The sequence below is a fragment of the Astatotilapia calliptera genome, chromosome 14 (genome assembly GCF_964374335.1).
Source record: "Astatotilapia calliptera chromosome 14, fAstCal68.1, whole genome shotgun sequence".
Lineage (NCBI taxonomy): Eukaryota > Metazoa > Chordata > Actinopteri > Cichliformes > Cichlidae > Astatotilapia > Astatotilapia calliptera.
This window is the reverse complement of record NC_137435.1, coordinates 5,555,193-5,574,579: the sequence shown is the minus strand read 5'-3', so window position 1 is coordinate 5,574,579 and position 19,387 is coordinate 5,555,193. Positions and strand designations below refer to the sequence as shown.

The following is a 19,387-nucleotide window of genomic DNA, read 5'->3' as shown; positions in this document are numbered from 1 at the left end:
CACACCCATCACCCTCCAGTAGGGTTTTTGTTTTTTCTTCTAGGAGATTTACCCCAAACCCCTCGCCCCACCTCCCTTGAATGCCCCTCTCACTTTTTGCTCCCCTGACCCGCCCCTCTCCCTTTTACAAGGGTTTTATAACAAACAAGACTGCAAACCTCAGCCTGGTGTGCGAGAGAAGAAATGCCCTTGACTCCTCCCCCACCGCCGACACCTTCTATTACTTCACCCGCATATGATCGTACCTCCCTCCTCGTCCCCTCGTCTGGGAGATGAAGGGTGAGGTGAAATTGGGCAGAGGTGCGGGGAAAGAGAATCAACCGGGCACTTTTTTTTCTTTTGCACACCTTCCCATACCTGTGATGTATCCCACAAGCAGTGCAGCGCTGCAGGGGTGTTACAGCATGTGACGCCCACCCCCACGTGTGGCTCTAACGTCTCAGATAGAAAGGCGAAGCGCACGCCGATGACCTCACATAGTGAAAAACCCATAAACGACAAGAGCGATACAGCGCAGGCTGCGGCAAACACACAGGATCTATGGCATTTTTTGCAGTCTGCTGTGATAATTCTATTAACTATATTGTCGATATAGGAATCATTACCTTCGTCATTATTTATTAATGAGTTCACCCATATAAGGCTCAGTTGTGTTTTTTTTTTTAATCTGTGAATTCAGGTTGACATGAATGTAAATGAGACTATTTTTGATTTGATTCTTTTGTTTTAATTTAAGTGGATTGAAGATGAATAGTAATGTCACATAGTGTAATATATGTCTTATTTAAGTCCAGTAAGAAAGCCACCCCAGGCATTAGGATCATTACAGTGAAGGATCACCTTATATATCCAGTCAAAGAAAAGAACAGGGAACACACACAGACACGCACACGTTTTCACACTGAAACAGAACATTATGATGCCATATTTGGTGCTAGAAAAGGGAAATCACCATATCTATGATGCAGACTGCAGTAAGACTTCTAGATTAGCAAGAAAAGCTCTAAACCTCTCGTACCACAGGCTGCAGTGCAGCTGAATTAACCTACCTGGTTATCATGCTTAGCTCCTAGCTCATGCTGCAAAAGATCACTGCTGTTTATATGCCCTGTTGCAGTTTGCCTGCATTGTAAAGTTGTAACTAAAATGAATAATCCAGTTGAACTGAAACTAATTCTCGGATAAACTGCTGCTCGGCCTGTGGACACCCGAACCCTTCGGATTAACCCAAACCACAGACTAGATAGAGTGAGAGCAATTAAGACTAACAAGATACTACTGAGAAATGCAAACATTTAGTCGGAGGTAACACTGAAACGTGACAAAGGAACGTCGTTTATCTGGGGTCCACTGCTGAATCTGCAAGCCTCGCTAGTAGATTTGCTTTTTTACGGCAGCGTGCATATCAGTAATGGAGATAAATAGGCTCACTGACCTTTGCTCTTATCACGCATCCGTCCAACTGCCAATGAGATGAAGGGCAGATGAGAGATTTTTAACATATGTCCTGGGAGCTGAGCTCATTTCTGCCTCTGGCAAGCTGTAGGTCTCCCTCGGAAACGGATTTACTGCCCACTGTAGACCCAGGAGGCTGCTGAAGATGCTGTTGTTTCTTCTGTTGTTGAGTTTTTTTTGTTTGTGTCGTGTTATTTTTGTCTGTTTTTTTTAACAATCGGAGTACACTGAATTTTTTTTGTCTTAATGCACTGTGAAGCGAGGGAGAGTTTCTCTCGACCTATGAGGTCAGGGATGTGTGCTATAGATGGCATCGTTGACTGGATGGTTTTTTGTATGGCAGGGAAAAAAACACACATATATGAAATATATGTAGAATGCATATGAAGAACTTCACCGGAAATGCACATCATATCTGAATATTGACGGAGGTGAAAGAGACTAGGTCGATGAAGAGGATCAATCAATTGAGGTCAATTAGATCCTACTTACCTGTTATCTTGGAAAAGTGTTTCGTAATTAGGGGGCAGGATGTTGGGGAGTGTTAGGTGTCCAGTAGTAGATCAAAGAGACTGGAACAAATTCTAAATTCAATATCCTATCGCAGCTGTGTCTTTCTCACGTACTGCACATCCAACAGGCAAGTCCCTGGACAGAGATTTAATTCTAACAGTAGCTGAAGTATGACGGAATGTAAAAGGCCAAAAATGAGGAGGGGGTGCATTTGATTTATTGACCTAAAAGCCTGGTGAGGGGAGGGAACACCTCTAAGACTAAACAAACAGACCTTTTGATTCTTTTGAAACCAATCCGACCCAAAATCCTCCACTGTGCTTTTGAATGTGTCACTCTCTGTTGGAGCGCCAGTGAGGGTTTATCTCCACAGCTTGGTAAGGAGGCTTCTTTACTCCCATCTAACACCATCCACACTCTCCTCACCCTCCCACCCGTCCTCAGTTTTCCAGTGCACTCCCATCCTGACACCCCCTCTCCTCCTACCACATCGCTCCATGGGTGACTATGTCTGGTGTTACGATCAATGCATGTCTGCTGCTTGCCCCGACAAATGCCACAGATTGAGCCTCTTCTCTCTTTGCCTCCTCGGGCAGCTGAGGCTCGGGCCACCAAATGCGACACTATCAGAAAATAACCACGCCCGAAGAGGAAGTCATAGCTGGCAGGGCACAGTGCATAAACACTCTTATTTGTAGTTTGTACTTCATAACAGTGACGAGATACATTACTAGCTTGGAAAACATTGCACAAACACACACATATTTCGAGGGAATAATTTCTCTTTGATAGGGTTTGACTGGATTTTATTGCAAAACCTCATAAAAGATCACAGGAAGCCAGTGTGCTTTTGCTCTGCTATGGAAATATACTGTGCTGAATGCATTCAGTAGGCTGATTTCCATTTCATTTAGAGTAAGATTTGCCTTTTTTCTGCAGGTAGACTCATTTATGGACTTAATATCTATTGAGCAATTTTGGAAAATAATTTTAGGTTTGTTGGTCAGACAAAACAAGCAATTTGTCACATGTAGTTGTTTAGCGGAAACAATAATTACTCAGGTAATTTAAAGATTTTGAATGCTAATTAATTGAAAGTCATGTGGCCGTGTTTCCTCCCCCTGCTTTGGAAAGCGTGCATGCAGCACAGTATGTTTACAGTGGCAAAACTGCACTGAAATTTCTTATATAGGTGCCATTTGATTTAATACTTTAATTCTTTTTTATCTTATTAATTAAACCTTAGGATGACTGTCTTTTACACAGCAGCTAATCTCTTTAGTTATCATAACGTTAGGGGATTGAGATAAAATGTGACAAGTACTAGAAGCAATACATGTTGTGTCGTCCCGTCCCTTATCCTCTGTGTGCCGTAGGAGCTTTTGGATTTACCCGTAGATGTTGGATAGGTTTACACGAGTAATTTTTTTTTCAATTTGTGGAAGATGCTGCTATTTAATAATAATAACAAGAAAAAAATACAAGGTAAAAACATATCGAAATCTGTCCTTTAGCTGGAGAGGCTAGTTGCAAGCAGTGTAATACACGCTCTGTTATAAGCTGACAATAAGTTAATAAGAGCATAATTTTAACCTGAACAAGTAAAACCTGTGCCAAAACAGAACTGTAAATGTGTTGATTTAAATCACATTAGGTAAGAGGAGACATACTTTTATATTAAGAAAATGTGAAAAGTGCCAAATGAACCATATTTATAAATCAATACATAGGGGGTCAGTTTTTGAGAACTAGGTACACTAACAGACAAAGCGCTTCAGTATAGCAGTTTGTTCAATCCCTCTTCACTCCTGCCACAAGACGAGGGACCGCCATGTTAGCCAAGTGTTAGCCTGTCCTCTGGGAACTACTCTTCCCAGGATGCAACAGCACTATGACTCTGGGGCTAGAGTATCAATATAGTGATAGGTTAGCATAATAATGCTAAAAAAAAAATGTGACTAGATAGCATTCTTAAACACAGCCTTTTATAGTTACGATGAAGATGTATTTTGTGGAAATAGATGTTATCTTTTTTGCACGTCTATATTGCATGATATCAAAGTGAAGCGTGGACAAAAAAAAAAAATCAAAGAAACAAAAAAAGAAAAACCATTTAGGAAGTGTGTGTTGTTCATTTTTCGGAGACAAATCTTTGCATGCCGATAAGGGTAGAGCATTTTGGTATTGTTTTACACGCGTTCAGATGTTCGTTGTTTTTCGATGCAGTCGTGTCAAGTCCCGGTCCACCTGCTGCAGGTGAAGACGATGTTTGATTTCGATGTCACGACCGAGTGAGTATTTTGTCGCTAAGCTGTCTAACCTTCCTCAGAGGGATACGAACAAAACTCTCGAACAAACCTAAGACTATTTTGCTACTTGTTGAGCGAGCTTGGACTAAACGCTTCTCAGTTCCTACTTAACTTTCGAACAATTTTTTGAAGAAAAAAAAATCTGGATTTATTTTCAAATAATAGACTGAGATTGTCCATGAATGTACTCACCTCTCCATAAGTTTGCATATCACTCTTCTGACCACTGGCGTGCAGTAGAGGCTTACATGTGTTTTAGTGTGTCTCTGTAATCTAACCTTACTAACCCCTCGACGCACTCTGTCAGGCTCTCAGTATTAATATGTTGTCTGTCCTTTGAGCCCCCACGCTCTGAGCTCTGGCTTGTCTTGTCATTGAATTGCACCTTATTGACCTCAAATATGACATGGAGCATCTCTGGTCCCGCCCCTCGTGGTCACAAGTGACTCGTAAAGAGAGACAGTGTGTGAGAAAGAGGTGAAAGATCCCCTCCCTTACTTTTAAATCCAAAATAACGCACAGACACACTATGCTGTGTGCTGCACCGCCTGCCTCCCTTGGGTGACTCGCTGCAGAATTTGGGACAGATTGTGTTTTCACTCCCTTAACATGCAATCCAAGGCTCTGATCTCGGGGAGAGAGAGAAAAAACAGCACTGAACATTGCCAGTGTGGGTTTTGAATCCTGATCCCCCTCCTCCCCTCTCTCTCTGTCTCTCTCTGTCCTAAGTTTCCCAGTTCAGTTTAATTAGATGCTATTGGCTTCGGTGTCAAATTTTTTTGTTTTTTTGCCAAAGTCTCTCTCCGGATTTGCAGTGCGGTCATGCTTCGTATACTGACAGATGTTGTCATGGGAAGTGGCCCGCTGTTCACAAAACTAACTGAGATGGGGAAACGATCGGGATTTCCATTATTGCTCCTCAGTGACACGTTTGCACTAAACCTTCTGCTGTTACAGTGCACGGCACGCCGAGCTGAGGTGGGGGTCAGTGTGCGAGACTACTGTAGATGGTAGCCTTACTGTAGGTGTTCATTCAGCATTGTATTTAGATGTGCATGCTCCTCTCTCTCTCCCGCCCTCTGAGTTTGTCTGCTTTAGGCCCGCTCCGTGGTGTCTGTGTTGCGGCGTAGCTGGCTAGCCATGTTTTATTCATGTCTTATTTTTGTTGGCTTTTGTTTTTACTGTAACGTGTAGAGGAATGCAAACTCAATTCTAACCTGCTCGCCAGGTGACCTCATTGCTTCTCAGTGGGTGTGTGGCTCTCCGACATAGTCCCCAGCTCTTGTTCTCTGCCCCCCGCCTACCCTCCACCGCCACGCCTACCTCCACAAACCCACTCTCACCCACACCCACCACCTTTTCAAAACAACATCTAAGACATCTTTTGGGACCCCGCTCCCCACCCCCTTTTCCACCCTTCTTCCTCCCCCAACTCGGGCCCCATCGAAGCACCAGCAACGGTAGACTGCATTTGTCATATCACTGTTTTTCTGTTCCTTCTCTCGTTTCTCTGTTTATTTTTTTCCTGGTTTTGATTTGTACTGTATGCTCTAACCCAAACCAGTTTTAACAAAATGCCATTTTCTGTATGTAGCCTGTTTACCCTACTCCACCCCCCACCCCCCCTACACACACACACACACACACACAAACACAATATCCTCCATGCCCTCTTTTTTTGCACTTTCACTGCCCACTCCTCCTCCTCGCCCAAACATACACACACTTTCCTCCTCCGCCTCCCACGAGTCTCTTCTCTCGAGTGCCAAAATAGAACAGAGAGGGAAAAAAAGCAAAACAAAACAAAAAAAAAGACAACAACAACAACTACTACTACCATTCCAAGCGTTTCTTTGAGTTGTTCTTGTGTGTCGGACATCCATCCTGGAAGCACCCATGAAGCCAGCATGCTCCGCCCTCATAACATGATGTCGCTCATGACGCCTCAACTGAACAGCACCTTGCCCCCCACCACCACCACCTCCTCCTCCTCCTCCTCCTCCTCCTCACCACCCCCACAGAGCTAAACCCGACAAGGATTAACCCTTCTGCAGGTTGGCTACCTACCTACTGTCCTGCCTCTCAACCTACCTTAAAAAAAAAGCCCTACCGCTCATGCCAGCTGCTTTCCTAATTCTGTCATTTCTTCAGCCTGTGGGACTTCATTGATTGTGTGCCATAGTGTTGGGGGCACCTTTCACTCTCCTCACCTCCCCCTTCTTTCTATACCCCCACCCCACCTTTCTCTCTCTCTCTCTCTCTATAACCCCTCTCGCTCTCGCTCCATTTGATTTTTCTCGATGGGAAAGATTAAAAAAAAACCTCCATTTTCTAATGATGATTTTTTTTGTTGTTGTTTAACATCCAAACCACGCACGCCGACACATGCACCGCCCCCAGTGCAGTGGTGTGGGGAGTGTTTACGCACCGTCAGCTGCGCAGCCATCCTCTGTCTTCTTGAACTTTTTGAACTTTCACCCCCTCATGAACTTTATTGACCTTCTTCCTCCTCCTCCTACCCCCCTTCTGTGTTCATCCAACTGTTTGGACGATAACTCTCCATTCCATCCCCAAAACCTCTCTGAGACTGTGCAATGCTAGCTGATATGATTGGATTTTTTTGTTTGTTTGTTTGTTGCTCACCATTGGGGACAGTTCTCGGAGCTATAAGTCAAAAAAGAACAAAAAAAAACATATGAAAGGAAGAAAAAAATATTTTAAAAAATGCAGACAAACAAAAAAAGGATAAAACACTAAACAATTGTTTCTCCACAATTTCAATTTTTTTTCTCTCTCATTGTAAATATTTTTGTCAGATTTTTTGCCGAGGTGTAAAGAGAGAAGTGTTGAGCAGAAAGGGGCGGGCAGCATAAAGAGAAACTAGTGGACGCGGTAGACGATCGTAACACTTTTCATCCTCTGTATCCGATACTTAGGTCTGCCTGTATAATCGGCTATGCTAGTTCTACTGTGTTAACCTGTGCTGTTGTTATTAGTGTTGATTTACCTACTGTATTCGCTGTTTAGCGTTCATGTCGGCTAGCCAACTTTTTAGATAAGTGTGCTCATCAAATAATAATACTAATCTTGAGAAATAGTCCGAGCCATTCTCAACGTAGGCTTGCTTTTGTACATTTGTTGATGTTTCTTAACAGTGAGTTGTAGTGGCACTAGTATCTTTTTAATCATCAAGCCATAGTGATTGAAAACGCTTGGTCATGTTAGAGACATATCATCGTGGAAGACGGCTCGACTCAGCTCCTCCAAGTCGGAGAAAGAAAAACAAAAACAGGGAGGCGGAGGCGGAAAATTGAAAAACAAAAGAAGAAGAAATTAAGCTTCTCCCGGGCTACAAAATGAGGAAGATGAGCTGCTAACTTTTGTGCAATACAGTCCTAGTTTACATAACATAGAAGGATAGTTTAGAGATGATTAACCTCTGCAGGTGCCGCTCAACCACTCCGCTGCCTGCAGAACCAAACTTGTATCATATCTCCATATTTCGCCTCCACATCAAAGACATGTTGAAACTATTAAAGTGACTGTGTGAGATTAGACTCCACCATTTCATTGCATTGCTCTGAGCTCCACTCTTGATTTATGCTGCCTGCCCCATTGCCTTGAGAACACCACATGAGCTATTTATTTCTCAGACTATTATTATACTATTAATAAATAACAACACAACGAGAAAAAGGGAACGACTGGAAAAAGGTGAATTAATATTATAATTGTTTTGTTTTTATTTTTAGTATTTAGTGGTTGCTTTTAACAACATTCATTAACTGACTTAAAGATTACTGAATATTTAATGTAATTGTAGCATTGTGTTTGTAAAGAGAAAAAAACCTAGTGAGTTGTGTTTCTTGACTTGTGGATTACCAGTGAAGTGGGCAATCTAGTGCTAATATATATGAGGTCTTTTTTTAAGGATTCTTATTTTGCGACAGCAACAGCAGTCATTATAAATGTTCATTTTAGCATCACCTGTCTTCCGTTGTCTTATTCTTCACCTTCCACCACACTCTGCATCATCACAGTAACACATCGCAAGTCTGAGGGTGGGGACCGAATGTGTGTTTGGGCGAATCGAGGTGCGCGCGCGAGGGTGTGTGTGAGCAGCGTGTGTCGTGAATGTGCGTTAGTTAACGAACCTGTGTTTATTTGTGTGTCTATGCAAAATATGGTGCACATGTGCTTGTATCTTGCGTGTCTGTCTGCTCACACGTGCGAATCTGCGTGCGTCTGCGTGGATGTGTGTGTGTGTGCGATTGTTGGGTCTGTGAGGGGGGGTTCGGGGTGGGTGTTGTGTCCAGTGTCCACCAAAAGCTAAAACTTGTCAGGCTTCCATACTTCCTGATGGAACCTCCTGACGTTATAGCTGCAAACCCTCATCATGTGATCTGACTCAACTCGACTGTCCATAACCCCTTCAGTCACCTGACCAACCAAATCAACCAATCACTGTCCACCACTACCGCCTTCCCCCTGCGCCATCCTTTGCTGCACACCACGTCAGCCCCATGTGATGTTCTCCATTGATAACATACTACTGTCACAATCTACTGTTACATGCTGACAGATCTGGGGATAAATACGCTTGCTTTCGTTCATTCGAGGTGTTTTCACCTTTGAGATTATTACTAAGCGCTCCTTAAATCAAGGCAAGTGTCCCTCAGGTTGTTTGACTTTTAAAGGATCAGTTCACCCATATTTAATGTTTTCCCAACAAGTGCAATATCTGTCAATAATTTATGCTCCAAAACGCTGGAGGTGAATGGAGTTAAGTCCGTGGTGGTGCTCACAGCATTAAAAATGCATATGTAAATTTAATTCACATTTGTGTGCATATATTTCTGAGGAAACCACAGCCCTCGCTGCAAACAGCTTTGCTGTAGTTTCTGGGACTGATAAGTCAAAACACCACGTGAGTCAAAAAGACAGGTGCTGTCTAACCATCTAAAAAAATTTGAATGTGACTTGAACAGTTTGGGAGATTTTAGCTGTACAGAAGTCAGATTTCTCTTAAATAATAATGAAGGAGATAGGCTACATTTACCAAATAACAGCAATGCCCTTCTCTGTTATATAAGAAACTCCTTGTGAATAATTTTATGTAGAAAGTATTTTCTCTCTGCCAAACTACACCTGCTAACTGTGGAAGGAAACGTGCATCTACCTGTGACAAGACAGCTGAGCTGTGATGATGGTTAGCTACATGTTTCCTTTAAGTGGCAGATATAGTTCCATAGAAGCGAAATAAAAATTACATCAAAGATAATAAAGATAATTTTTTGTTTGTTTTTTAGTAATCTTTTCAAACTCTAAGAAAATAGCACTCGACAAGTACAAATTTGGATTTATAACATTGAAATTTTGAGGTACATAACTTGAAATGTTGAGATGATAACCCAGCCTTACAAAAATAAATAAATCAGCAACTTAAACAGGCTTCAGTAGTTACTGCTGTGGTGTCATCCAATCATGTTTTTTGGTTCCTTGATCACCACAGCCCGGGTCCCGCATAGTTTTATTACACCGAAAAGCTGGTATCTCCAAAATTGGGCAGCTTACACCAAATAAATCGAGATGGATAAATAACTCTATGGCCCAAAATGTCAATTTGATTTTGAGAAGAACTGTACCTCTAAGTAAGAAACTATTTCTTGGATAGCTTGGATGAACTGACCCGTTAATCAGCCTGAGGTGGACTTGTTCTGTTTAATTTCTTCAGCGTCATTTAATGAAATTTAGTTTGTTTTCCCCAGAACTGCATATTACATTTCTACTGTTCATACTACTGTACGTGCTGCATACTACCTTACCAGGTCAGAATCCACCTTAACCTGTCTCCATGCCAACCACAGAGGAGCCAGTTGCATGGCAACCGGCTTCCGCCACAACAAAACAACCTACCAACCAGCCATCTTTCTCAACTGATGAGGCCACGCCCACCTGACTATGATCGCTCCGTAGAAGAAGAGATAGAGGAAGAGAGAGGATAGGAAGAAGGGATGACAGATGAAAGAGATGTAGTTGTGATTCTCAGGGTGTCTTATATAGATCTACTGTTTAGTCTGTTCTCCAGTCTCTCACTGGTGTCCTGTTGCCCCTAACTGAGCCCAAAGACGATCATGTCCTCCTCTGATAAAGTCCTTGTTTGATTGACTACTGACTAATTCCTCTCCATCAGTTGATTGATAGTATTGATTGACCAATTCTCTTGAGAGCTTGAGCTGAAAGGAGCTCAGCACTGTAACTAATGTTTACAACCCAAATGAGACCAACAACGCTGTTGAAAGAATGTCTAGGACTTAAAAAAAAAGGGAAAAAAAAGAAAAAAAGAGAGACAAATCTCTGAAGAGTACTTATTTCTAAATGATGGAACTTTTCGCTTACTTTCTATGTGACATGAGGTAATGTAATTTTTTTCAGTCATTGCATGTGACTATTTTTATTTGCAATGAAACTGTTAGAATGGATGGTACATTTGTGACGTCAGTGCAACGTTCAGACACCGACGCTAGAAGTCAGCCGGTGTCTACTAAGTGTTTTCATGTCGCCGTGAGGAGTGCTTATGGACCAATGAATGCTAAATGTGTGACCATACAAAGCTGTAAAGGTTTTGTTTATTTGTACATGGTTATGGGTAAAATAAACCATTGAAGCAAATTAACATCTTTAGTCTTAAGGAGTAAGCCCTCACACGTTTATTTGTAAAGTCAGTGCCGAGAAAGGTACTTTGGATAATGCAGTCGAGGTAAGTTTCAACAGTTAAAGCTGGTGATGTGCTTCCATTCAAACACTCGGAGGGCTCGATGTAGTTGTGTCAAAGTGTTAGAGAGGGTCAAGAACGAAAGAAAATCAGGGTTCGATCCACTTCCACACATCACCATCCTCCCTACGACAGGCATCACAATCAAGAAGGGGTGAGCTTCAACTCTCTGACATATCCATCTACCCACAATCCTCCTGTGCACCAGAGTCATCCGATCAACAAACACCTGCACCCCCGCATCCACCATGTCAGCTCCTGTGACCTCTGGCCAAATCGTCTCAGCCCTCTCCATGCCATCGGCTAAGTGGCTAGTGGCTTTTTGAGCTGTTGTTGCAAAGCCTCCTGGGAAATGGAGTCACAAACAATTCACAGCATGGTCTGACCAACCTCTTGTCACTCTCCTCCCACACACCTTTCTCCATACGCCACTAAAGAAGTTCCTCCGGCTTCCAGCGAGAAGGTCATGCCATTTTGTTCCTGATGGGTTAGGTCGCCACAAACAAGAACATATACGGGCTTTCCGGGCAGCTAAAAATACAATATGGAAAAAATGGGTAAAAGTGACTTTTTACAGTCAATTCTTACATAATACATTCAGTATTAAGATCTAACCACTGAGATGTTCATCGCTACACTTTGCACTATAAATGCTATGTGAAACTTTACTTTTTTTGTTGTTTATGAAGCTAGAAGTGCTGTTGGAGCAGCGACTACTTTATTGGTAGACTTTAACCTCAAACGTGGAAACGCTGAAAAACAGTGGGGTTGGCAAAAAAGTTCAGTCACAGGCTCAAAATAATAGGGCACATTTCAGAAACTATACCTCAAGTACAGTGATTTACCGGTCATATAAAAAATTACAACCGATATTCAGGGTTTAAACTATTAACTTTAGGGTCCAATCACACTGTTGCACTACTATAGAACTCGACCTGACCTGATGTGGCTCTAAAATGAAGCTGTAGATACAAACAAGTCAAAACTCCTTTAGAAGTACATGACTTAACTGTCTGTACAGCTAACAGCATCTTCTTAACGGCATTTCCTGCGCAGGATGTGACATATAAAAAATACATTTGACTTAATTAATTCTAAATGATGCAACTCAACCAAATTGATCACTATATTATAACATTATTTCTGACTATTATGACCAAATACCACAAATATGCGTGCCAGGCTCTCCGACAAATCAGTTCAAACTGAACTTACTGACAAAAGCATCAGTCACAGAGACCTAGACACCACCTCCCTGTCACCAGGTATAACTGGTCACAAACAGCGTGCAGGAAAAACCGTAATGTGATTCTTTTGGTTGCGGGCAGACTGAGTGCCACGTTTGCTTGTAGTTTGTATGAAAGACGCTGACTTGCCTGCAAATACCTGCAGTATGCCTGCAGTGAAACTTGAAAAATTGAGTCACACACCAGAAATGGTGATGGTTTGCTTTCAAAGTAAAAGCCTTATTGCTGGAACGAACCGTTTTCAAAGGCTGAAACCTTTACTTTGAAAAATCTCTATTTCTGGTTTTCATCACACATTACAATGTTTCACTACCACTTGATGAGTAGTTTGCTGTTGTTTGCAGACAACTTCCATGCGAACCTCTGGTGACCGCAGCAACCTGCCAGCAACCAAAGCAACTGCTAGGAGGTTCTGGTGCAGTATCGTATCCGTATTTGCAACCTGTTTCCAACTACCATCTTTCACATTACGAACCACTTACAAGTCAGTCTTGGAATACATGAATTTCCCTAGCAACCAGCAGGTGACGGGGTGTCAATGATCAGATTTAAAGCCTAAATGAACGGGGCATGAGCAATTTATTTTACAGTGATTACCAGCAGGGGTGGATCCAGGGATTTAGGGCCCAGGAAAATAATATATCACTTTGTGCCCCCAAAGTGGAAGCCATTGTTTCAAAAATTAATAGTTTTAATGATAGTGTTCTTTATTTATTTTACATTGATACACCACATGCAAATGCTTTTTGTATGTAAATGTGCTTAAACATTTGATTTATAATATAAAGTATTGACAAATATAACTTAAATACTCTCTTGCATATTAATTTTCAAAGTATAGCCAACTAACATAGCTCTCTGTCCAGAGCAATACGCACTTCTTCAAAATGCTCTTTTCATTTGGGTTTTATTTGGGTTATAATGATAATGTATTATTATTACAAGATAAATAGTATGTAGGAAAAAATACATTTCCCAGCAGGCATCCTGTAATCAGACATGCGAGAACCGACCTGCTTCTTCAGATATCAGGGTGGTAGGTTCAGTGTTAGGAGTGTGGGTATGGGGAGGTGGGGTTGGCCTGATCCAGGTGTGTTTGGTCTGTCAGCAGGTCGGTATATGTACAGATGGTCTGCCTGCAGAGATTTCATGTTGGCTAAACCAAAAACCACAAACACATTATTGTCTCTTAGAAATGAAGTGCGCTAACCAACACTTGGTTACACTTGGAGAGGCAAGCAGCATCTTTAATTCTGAATTCACTATGAGTTTAATTTCCAGCTGTCCCTCTTTTCTGGTTTGAGACCCAGACTTTGATTTTAACCACCCCATCGTCTTACATCTGTACCGCTCAGTGTCAACTAGGAGCTAAAAGTACCTGTTAAGTAAACATTATTTTATGGTGATAGGTTCATTATTTTCATTTAAAAAAAAGACTAATTAACTGTTTCAAGTTTAAGTTTATTTCAAGTTTATTTATTTATATAGCACTTTTAAAAACAACAACTGTTGACCAAAGTACTCTGCAATAAAATAGTCAAATCAGAAGACTTATCAAATAACATAGAATGTAAATTAAGAGAAAATAGAATCACAGAAAGAACAATAGTAACAGACACATTTTGATTTAAAGGCCAGAGAATAAAAGTGGGTCTTTAGACGGGTTTTAAAAGTATCCAGTGTTGGGAAGATCCTCATATGCAGGGGCAATGTGTTCCATAATTTAGGAGCAGTCATGGCCCGGTCTCTTCTGTGTATTAATCTGGACCTTGGGACAACCAAGCGCATTTGGTCTGCAGACTTCAAGGATCTTGGGGGAGAATACCAGGTTTCACTGATTTGTAGTGTGCCTGTCAGTCTTGGGCCCTTCATCGCTTTGCCAACCCATTAGCAGATATACATTTTCCCCATGTTAACTGGTCTCTAGGCCTCTGTGATTGGGGTTTGAATTGAATTACCACTGTCACTGAACAACCCTTTGGCATTTTGCAGTGAAACCTTGTTGAGCCATTAAGAACAAATACTCACACAAGTCTATTTTTTTGTGCTGAACAGCAGCATGAAAATCCAACATATGAACCCAAGACAGTATATACAGGGATGCTTTGCCTTGCTGTTGGGACTTTTGAATGCAGCAATGCAAATGGTGCCAGCTCTCAGGATAATAATCTCATACTAGTGGAAGAGGCCAAATTTTAATCAGGTAAGGTTTTTGCTTTTACTTCAAAGCAAAACTTGTTTGATTATGGCTCAATGAGCTAAATGTTGATTCAAATAGTTACCACCCCCAATATCTTTCCATGCTGTTGTCATTTATAATATATTCACAATATATCAATAAAAGGTGGCATTTGGCTTCATAGTTAACACGAAATAGCCTCCACTGTTTGGCTTCTCTTACTTAACAGAAAGGATTATTTCTGGCTCCAGGGCACTTCTTCCTCCAATAAACATTTTTGTGACAAAACATATTCACTCAGATGCTTTTAGAAACAAAACAACATCTTTCTGACAGTTACTTTGAATGTGTTCTCGTCCTTTCTCCTCATCTGTACAATGGCTTGAAAATTGACCACTGGGATGTACTCCAGTTTTAAGATGAATTACACTGTGCCTTAGATCAGCTCCCAAAGGTGCTGTAGGTTGTGTCAGAACCACAGAGTGCTTTGAGGAGACAGAAGGTAAGTGGATTAGTGGCTTGAGAGAGGTTAAAGGATAATTTTGTGTAAGAAGATGAATGCAAACTCTCTACCTGTGTATAGCTAGGAACACATGGTTTATAAATATATATAGTAGTTTCATTTTTCCAAGGTCCTGTGCATTGTGCAGGGAGTGATTAAAGCTTGGTTCTTCCTCTGCAGAGACAGTACATTTTCAAAGTCACAGCTCTGTAGAAGAATAAAGACAAAGAAAGCAATAAATCCCCTCACATCACTGCTACAACCTGCATTAAAATATACAGTTAAAAACTCGTTTCTGTTGAAACTTCATGCTGTCAGTTAAGCATTTCATTTGAAAGCTTGAGAAATGTCTTCTGACGATTATTTTAGCCACATAATACATAAACAACATTATTATGAAAGACATTTTTAAACTAATCCAAACTGGAAGTGTAGTTGCTTTTATATGGCATGTCATTTTTCAGTGTTTCAGTCACCACTGCCCTGCTTTTCTATAGAGGACCTTGCGATGAAGCTAGGTTAATAAACTAAGCCTGGTGCTAACACATAGATCACCGACTTCATTGAAATGAGGCTGCTCAGGTGTTGTTCATGCAGCTGCGATTTTCTGTCAACCAATCAAGCAATTATAAATAAGTTGAAAATCCAGAGTTTAAATACCACCACAGACCTTAAAAGTAATTTAATAAACTATGAAATGAAGCATCTTTCCCAGGAAATTCCTCTGATTCTTAATTGTAACTCTTTATCTAATTGTAGCCAGTGCTAGCTTGCCATCCATCTTTGTCAGTTTTAACAAAGCACCTACGATTGCTATTAGCTCACCTTTCCTCTTAGAAGCTGCATATTGATTTTCCTCCTTCTTCATGTGTTCCTTTCACTGCTTTACACGCTCCCTCATTCATCTGAACTCTAAGAATAGATCCCACTGAACCCCAAAGGAGTTTTCACAGGAATGTCCAACTTGTTCCAGTGAGGTTTGGTGGAAGTAGGGATGAAGATAAATCGCATGTGCTCGCTTACTGCAACATTTCTTTCCTCATGGAGTGTATATTTCTGCAACAATGCTCAGCTTTTACGAGCCTTGGGTTGCAGCTCTTGTTTTTTGTTTTTGCCTTATCTCTGAGGATTAGATGGAGGTTCATATGATCACATTTTGTAAGTAGGTCTGTGCCAAATGTCTAAGTTGTCCATCTGCAGATGTAGATATCTGAACTAAACCAAAGTAAGCAACAAGCAGAATCACACTACACTGCCCCGGTGCTGGCAGTGCATCTTCACAGCATTAATAAAAAAAACAACCCACAGATGCATCCTTTAGTTTCACAATTCAGGAAGGCATAAAGGGCCATGCAAATATTTAGAGTATTACAGCAAATTATTTATAGTGTTGGATTCGGTACTGGATGCCTCTCTGTGCTCTTTCTCCCTGACCTGACCATGTTTACATACAACCATAGGCATTAAGCTGTGACATATCCACACCCCACTGAAACTGTTAACTTTTAGTAGCTGTTATAAATAAGTAAGGCAATCGATCCCAAAGAGTTTCCATGGTTCCTAAAGGGGGTGAATATACAGCATTTTTGTTTTTATTAGCACAGGTTAGGGAAAAGAAGGTTTTTGGACTAAACCTATAATCTTCTACTTTTTCATGGTGAAGATGGAGATGACCGCACCACTGTTCCTACAGAGAAGCAATGACTGTCTTAAAAATAAATTACAGCAAACAACCAAATAATAATCACCACTCCCTCCAGCTGCCTGCTTTCCATCCCAGTCTGAGGGCATGTGAGCCTTTGCCAAACTAAGCAGCAGATGTTTTGAATCTAAAAGATACACAATCACTTAATCCTTTGCAATTCACATTCTGAGCAACACCGTTTAACTGGATCCACAGTGAGGAGGGAGGTTGGCTCAAAGGGTTTCATTCCATAGGGCTATATTTAATTCGAGGGGATGACGCAAATTAAAAAACAGATCTGAAAAATGTAATTCAGTAGGTAAAATTGCGGGCATTATTGGATCTTTAATAATATCACCTTAAATCTAAATTGCGGCTTTGAGGCAGTGTATGTGCTTCGCCCCCGAATGAAATGCTGAAGATGGAGCAGAAACATGAAATGATTCATCTGTCAGTGCTCTCAAATTTTATCTTCTCACTTTTCCTTCCTTGGGATGTGGACTGCTGAATTATTTAAAGTGTTTCACTATAGAATTTTTTCTTCTTTTGATAAGAAATGAAAATATATCAACCACCAGCAGATTCACAGATAACAGATTTAAAAAATCAGCATTTACCTTTTTGAAAGGAAACCCTTTAAGTGATATAAAGAAGACAACAGCGCAGTCCCTTTGCAGGTTTTTGATACAACCTATTTTATATGAAATTTAGAGTGTAATAAAAAGTTTAATAATTAAAGATATGATTTCTAATCTGACTTCATTTTAAATTAACTTGAATAATTTTGGAACCTAAAATGCTTTGTACTTACACGGAAAGCTTCAAATCTCGCATTATGAAAGTATCTTAACCACATACAGCAGATTTGTCTCACATAAAGTCACTGAACCATAAGGAGAATATTTAGGAGTGAAAATGAGCTGATAGTCCGTCTGCTCTTTCATCTAAAAGCAACTAATCTTACAGCAGCTGTAAGCCGAACAACACATTCTCCTGCCTTCATCAAGTGTTTCAAGTGACCTCACACACACACACCTAACATATGTCTAACATAAGTAACTCAACTTGTTGCACTAATGATATTAATATATATTTATAGTTTTGTGTTAAAAAGAGTGCTTATCAATTTAAATTGCTCGTCACCGTCTTTAATCCATATTATTTTCCTACAGCACCATCATAAGTGCTATAATTCAGATGTACATTTCTTTCTCAAACATATTTCAGTTTTATTGAATGTATAATATGTGTAAAAAATATTTACATCAACCATAACTGCATTACAAAAGCTGTGACTTAAAAAAAAGAACACTGTAGTATGTACAGTGATTGCTTTATCAATTTTATGGTACCTAATATGTTCTGCAATCCTGCAGCTGTTGTTCGTTTTCTTTTGTTTTTGTTCTGGAGTCGATGCTTTAATAAATACATTTTTCTACGGCACAAAAGGGAAACCTACGCAGTGCTTGATGTGTCTAGCCGATGTTGCTGTGGGTGGCGGCAGAACCAGAACGCAAAGAAGTCCTGCTCCCTTCTCTCCCTGGTGTTTATTTTTTTCATTTGTGAACAACATAAAAATGCAATTTGCCCAAATGCTCTCTGCCTCTTCTTTTAGTACATAAAGCACTATTTTACTGCTCTACTTCTTTTCTTCTTGGATTTATTTCTCCTTGGAACATTTTCAGGCAAGCAAATGGAACTTGTTGCGTTGAAGGTAAGACACATCTGGACGGCTGTTAATGCTCTACATTGCTCTAATCTCCGTTTGCAGTATAATAAAGGATTGCATGTGGCATCTAAAAGGTTTGCAGAGAATTATCACCTGATGCTGCACTTCCCGTCAGCTCTGCAGAACGTCTTAGTGCTCATTTCCAGCTGTAGCAGGCAGCTGTTTTCATCAAAAAGCTCCACAACTCAGCCAGCAGGAATCATATCCCAGCATTTCAAGCTATCCATGGTGCCAAAGTCGTTTTGCTACTATATAGGCCTGCAGTATAATTAAAGAGACTATTACGAGGAACGTTTAGGAAAGTGCAGCATGATATATATTTGTTATTATGTTCCAACACAGTGAGCTAATGCTTTATTCCATTAGCTCTGCAAGTGTCAGGGCATGTTTTCAGCCCACTCTTTCCAGCATGCAGATTTTTGTTTTACTTTGACCTGAATTCACCAAATCCTCCGGAGCAGCTGTGCAGGGTGAACTCTGATTTGAATAAGACTAAGAAATTGTGTTGAGCTGCGGCTGAAGCACAGAAGCATCCAGAGCTGCTGCGTGGGCTGACGAGGACAGATTAGCATAATGAGGATATAGGCAGAATCTTTGGGTAATCTTCTAAACATAACAAAAAGTGTGAACAGTGTGTTCGCAAGTATGCATGAGGAAGATGACAAAGAGGAATCAGCAATGGAGTCTAAATTTGTGTGAGCATCTTTAGAAGGCAGCAGCGAGAGACAGTGTCGATGCGTGTGAGAGAGAGGCGGCATTTTTAGAGTGGTGGGCCTTTACGCAGTTTATGTTCCATAATACAGATTTACACTTTATAAATGACAATAAACCAAAGAAATAAATAAAAATGAATAAACAAATGGATAGATTATAAAAGGCGACATGTCTTCATTACTTTATTAGGAAATGAATAAGAAATTATATGTTGCTGGGAAATAGTCACCTTAAAGGTTTTCACCTCAAACTAATTATTAAACATTAAATGCTATTCAGG

General features: G+C 40.7%; 1 long non-coding RNA gene across 1 annotated transcript; it reads right to left on the bottom strand.

Moving 5' to 3' along the window:
• Positions 1-14,245: 14,245 nt before the first annotated feature.
• On the bottom strand, positions 14,246-15,191 carry LOC145419979 (uncharacterized). Its single transcript, XR_013901253.1, has 2 exons — positions 15,052-15,191; positions 14,246-14,963 (listed from the first exon to the last, which is right to left on the bottom strand). It is a non-coding gene; the product is annotated as an uncharacterized LOC145419979 (long non-coding RNA).
• Between the last annotated feature and the right edge of the window lie 4,196 nt (positions 15,192-19,387).